The following is a 6,000-nucleotide window of genomic DNA, read 5'->3' as shown; positions in this document are numbered from 1 at the left end:
TACCCACTGATGTCTTTACTGGAGGTGCAAAATTAACTGTCAAATAAGGGATTTGTTATGGGTAAACTGTTTGACAAGGTATGGCAGGAAATGAAAAAAATTACCGTAATAAAGGGCTATACGGTATATACTCCTATCTGGAACAATAGTAGTTATGGAGAATTGCTGAAATTGGAAGGGTTTGAGATATGGAGGCTTAAGGGACTAAGATATATGATACTATTCCAGGAAGATGTGCTAAAAACTTTTACTGAATTAAGAAACAAATATAATATTCCAAATCAAAGATTCTTTCAATTTTTTAAAGCTTAGGCATGCAGTACAAGTACAGGCCCGAATGTATGAATTGAAACTCTGTAAATCAGAGGTAGTAGCTCTGCTGGAAAAGATAGAAAAGAAAAAGGGTTTAATATCACAAATATATGATAATGCAGCCTGCCAGTGCCCATCATATACAGCCTATCAGTGCCCATGAAATGCAGCCTGCCACTGCCCATCAGTGCCCATGAAATACAGCTTGCCAGTGCCCATCAGTGCCCATGAAATACAGCTTGCCAGTGCCCATCAGTGCCAATGAAATACAGCTTACCAGTGCCCATCAGTGCCCATGAAATACAGCCTTCCAGTGCCCATCATATACAGCTGATCAGTGTGTAGTGACAGTTCTCCCCGATAATACAATAGGACAGTGGGGAGGATTCCTCTATCCACCTCCAATGCGTAGAAAGGACAATCCATTCTGTCTTTACTTTGGCCAGCCTAAGGATCCCCATACATGTTCCAATCTCTGTACAATTCATTTTACAATGTGATAGGAAGTGGATGTTATTGATGTGTATGATGAGGCCTCCATCCAATGAAGTGGTGAGGTGTGACATGTGAGTGGATAGTCAGACATGATGGAGGGGCTGTGATTGCAGAGCGCTCTGATTGATCAGTGATCTGTTGCTCATCCTCTAGTCACCACACCCAGTGGTGACAGAGAGGTCTGGGCAGACAATGGCGGAGCGCAGATCACAATGAAGGTGTATAGATATGCACATCCCGGCTGGCTGGCACACCTACCGAGCAGGAGCAGCTTGACCTCCCAGGTCGCTTTCTCTCTGTCCTCTCTCAGGTTCTGGTCATCTTACTCCCCCCCCACGCTGCCTTGTCCTTGGCGCTCAGTGTACATCCCATGGTGACAGCCCAGTGGCACGGAGCTCTCAGACCCGCCCCTTTGTCACCTCCATTGCGGGACATGTTTTCTTAAATTGACATTCACTCGAGTATAAGCCGAGGCAGGGTTTTTTAGCCTAAAGAATGGGCGGAAAAATTTGGCTTTTACTCAAGTATATACGGTACATAGGGCTTATTACACACCAGAGAAATTATTCAAATGGAAACGTAGGGATACAGCACAATTTCCTAGATGTAAAGGGACACCTGCTAACTTAATCCATATGTTATGGAGATGTCCCAAACTCTATCGTTATTGGAACAAGGTGGTAGTCAGGATTAATAGCGTTTTTTGGACCGGGATTTCTCCAGACCCAGGGGAATGCCTTTTGGGTATCCTGGATGAAGGAGAAAACCCTGGGGTAATATAGGATTTCAATAATTAGGAGCCTATTTCAGGCTCGTAAGCTTATAGCGCAAAAGTGGACATCACCATTTCCACCTACAGTAGCAGAGTGGAAGATACAAATAAGGGAAACCCTAGATAAGGAAAAATACATATTTTTGTATAGAGGACACCCAGGGAATTTGGAAAAGGTATGGAGATGATGGCTTGATATTTTGGATATATAGCTGGAGGTTGGAATATGGAGGGGGGAGAGAGAGGAGAACGGGAGGAGGATTTTTTTTTTTTTTTTTTATGTATTAGGGTTGTATGTTCTTTGTTGTTTTAGTTATTGTTTGTATGTATGAAAAAATAAATAAAGATTATATAAAAATAAATAAAAATAAAGTGGTAAGCCAGATAATCACTTCTGTGTCCTGCTATTCACGTGCATATAATATTGCGTGTTCATTGTCTGGGACAATGAGTCAGGGTGTGGCTGCTGTCATGTTTCCAAATATATGCTTTGACCCCTCCACTCCACTGACATCATTCAAGTGCCTCTCTAACTTTTTAACTTGTTGAAATTGCAAATTTTGCAGAAAGCACCGTGGTTTCTGCTTATGTTTTCTTTCTACCTGAGACCAGTGAAAACCTGATGTGGTTTATCCTTGCACCATTGGAATTTATAGCTGTAGACCTGTAGAGTATAGTGTATATACATCTATTAGGCGATCATGGGTAAATGTATATAAGGACATGATTGATTTGATATAATATATATGTAGGTATTTGTTAGAGAACTGCACTCATATTCACTTTTTCATTTGGATAGTGTGTGTAACACATTGGAGGTTTCTACTCTTTGTCATCATGAGTCATTAGGTCCTTGGAAACTGGTAAATACAAGATAATATTAGAATAATGCAATTCAGCAAGGACCTAAAGTGACCAAAAAGAAAAGTCATATCCTTACATTTACTGTCATTACTGTCAGGAAGGACAGACACATAGCCATGCCTGAAAAGCTGCATGTGTGTATATGTGCGTATTTCAGCACACGGTCCAGCACTTAGGGTCACAGGTGCACTTGCACACACACATGTGTGTGAACGATCAAGTATGCACAGCACTGGTTTTGGCACCAATCACATTATTAGGGGTCAATAATGTTGTACGGTGGTTGTCAAATCCTGTGAACCCTGACATGACCCGAGCTGTAATTCTTCTACCCTGTGTTTGACCTGGTTTGCCTCCTGATTCTGTAGTACCTGTATCTCCTGCTGCTGACTTCAGCTTATGTCCTGATTTTGCCTTCTGCTTGCTAGTTTGCTGCTGTGTCCAACTGATCCCAAATTGGAACTTCTGTTTTCTAAGTTGTTGCTGACTTCTGCACACCCTGACTACAATTTCACTTCCTGCTTCTGCCTGTTCCTGTGCCCAATATGTAAGCTTGCATTCTGCACAGTTATGGTCCAAACCTCTCCAGTAAATTGCTAATATCTAAATTTTCTCCAAATCATCCATTGCATCTGGACTGACCACAGTCACCAACTCCAATAAGTATTGGGCAGGAGGTGTAAGGGAAGCCCACACTCGCAACTCAGCCTCCACCAAGTACATAACAGTTACACACAGTTAGGAGCATTTATCCTAAAATCTGTATGATCTGAGAAGTCAGGTGCTCTGAAAGGTTATCCCTCGCTGCAGGAGATTCAGCATTTTTTGGGCGGTTCATATCTGTTACATCTGGGCTTCTCTGGGCCACCCGGACAGACTACTATTTCTGTGTGCTTGGCAATAACTGGATTTTACTTTACTTTTATATTATTGAGGTATGACTCCATTTAGGGAATGCTTGCCAATGGATAAGATGCACTCATGTATTCAATTTATTGTATACGCTATGTATAGTGTTTGTATTTACTGATATAATATTACATGTATTGTTTGTAATTAGCTTTCTGTTCATTCATATAGTAGCCACAAAACCACGTTTGTTCCTGAGAAAGCCATACGGCGAAACATGTAGGATTAACCCCTTGCCGACCAGCGCACAACGATATATGTCGGTACAATGGCACGGCTGAGCAAATGGGCGTACAGGTACGTCCATTTTTAATCGCAGCATAGTGGGCATACACACACCCACCGCGTACTCCGTGAGCGTGCCTAAGGGTCCCGCGATCGTGTCACGGAGTGGCAGAACGGGCAGATGCCTATGTAAACAAGGCATTTCCCTGTTCTGCCTAGCAACATGACAGAAATCTACTGCTCCCTGTCATCAGGAGCAGTGATCTTTGTCATGTTCTAGTGAGACAATCCCCCTAAAGTTAGAATCACTCCCTAGGACACACTTAACCCCTTATTAAGATAGAATAATATGTGGCGCTAGTCCATCCTCCCGTAACTAACTGCAGAGAAGCAAAATAGGTAATAACTTGTCAATCAGCATCCATAAAATCCTCCTATTACAAATAACAGGTGTGTGACAATAGGTTATAGCCACTAAACCAATAAATAGCCTGCCTGTCAAATGAATCAATAAATAACATAAAGTGACTAGTGCAAAAATAAACTCACTAGTGCAGTGACCAAATCGCTAAATAAAATGAATAATCAAAATCTCATAATGGTGACTCTCACATGCAGTCCAAAAAATGTAAAAGTGCAAATATGCTTACATGTGCAAAAAATATTTATAATAGAAACTTGCTTGCTATAACATATGATGTGTGACTTCGTCTTCTCTAAAATGTGACAAATAAACCAGTATATAAAAATACCATAAATAGTAAATTGCAAATGCGGATGCAAAAAAATATTTACGCAACAATATATAAATAAATCTGAACAAATAGTGACATAGGTGCAATAAATATTAAACACACATCCCTTCAATGTGAGATGCTAAAAACCAAACAAAGAATCCCTTTGATAAAGTCACGTGGTGTGGCGCAACACCAGGAGCCAGGTGCCGACGCTTCTTGGGGACGGCCGAACGCGAAAGCCTTACAGCATTTCACACTGCTCGCTGTTTGTTTTAATGTTTCTATTATAAATATTTCAAGTTTCTATTATAAATATTTTTTGCACATGTAAGCATATTTGCACTTTTACATTTTTTGGACTGCATGTGAAAGTCACCATTATGAGATTTTGATTATTCATTTTATTTTGCGATTTGGTCACTGCACTAGTGAGTTTATTTTTGCACTAGTCACTTTATGTTATTTATTGATTCATTTGACAGGCAGGCTATTTATTGGTTTAGTGGCTATAACCTATTGTCACACACCTGTTATTTGTAATAGGAGGATTTTATGGATGGTGATTGACAAGTTATTACCTATTTTGCTTCTCTGCAGTTAGTTACGGGAGGATGGACTAGCGCCACATATTATTCTATCTTATTATTGTCTCACTGAGGTGTTGAGTGCACCCATTTATGTTGGCAGCTCTCTATCTGGTACCGCATTATAGTTTGTGCTTAGGCTGTATATTCTTTATAGGAGGTTGTGGTTTTTGCGCATTAGTTTCTATATCTTTGGTTTACACTTAACCCCTTGATCGACCCTCTAGTGTTTAACCCCTTCCCTGCCAGTGTCATTTACAAATTAATCAGTGCATTTTTATAGCACTGATCGCTGTATAAATGAAAATGGTCCCAAAATAGTGTCAAAAGTGTCCGATATGTCCGCCATAATGTCGCAGTCACGATAAAAAGCGCAGATCGCCGCCATTACTAATAAAAAAAATTATAATAAAAAATGTCATAAATCTATCCACTATTTTGTAGACGTTACAACTTTTGCGCAAACCAATCAATATGTGCTTATTGCAATTTTTTTAACCAAAAATATGTAGAAGAATACATATCGGCCTAAACTGAGAAAGAAATTTGTTTTTTTATATACTTTTGGGGGATATTTATTATAGCAAAATGTGCTTTTTTTTCAAAATTGTCACACTTTGTTTGTTTATAGCGCAAAAAATAAAAACCACAGAGGTGATCAAATACCACCAAAAGAAAGCTCTATTTGTGAGAAAAAAAGGATGGCAATTTTGTTTGGGTGCAATGTCGCACGACCGCGCAATTGTCAGTTAAAGCAATGCAGTGCTCTAGTCAGGAAGGGGGTAAATCCTTCCAGGGCTGAAGTGGTTAATATGTGGGAACAACTATTGTTTTTATGTACCCTTGTAACTTTAATAAATTGCGATTTTATTCAATTTGGTATGTCCTTGTACTAATTGCACCTATAAAGTCCAATCCCCCCTACTTTGTATTTTCTATAATCTTTAATTATGGAAACAGTAAAATATACTGTGTCATGCCCGACACAAAGGCTCGTTCATGTATACACTCCGGCTCCAACGCGTCTTGTGGGCAACACCACTCCCCTTTCATCAGGGCTCAACACAGGATAAAATTTGGATGAACTCAGAGAAAACAACAA

The sequence above is a fragment of the Aquarana catesbeiana genome, linkage group LG04 (genome assembly GCF_042186555.1).
Source record: "Aquarana catesbeiana isolate 2022-GZ linkage group LG04, ASM4218655v1, whole genome shotgun sequence".
Taxonomy (NCBI): domain Eukaryota; kingdom Metazoa; phylum Chordata; class Amphibia; order Anura; family Ranidae; genus Aquarana; species Aquarana catesbeiana.
Note: the sequence above shows the minus strand (reverse complement) of the source record.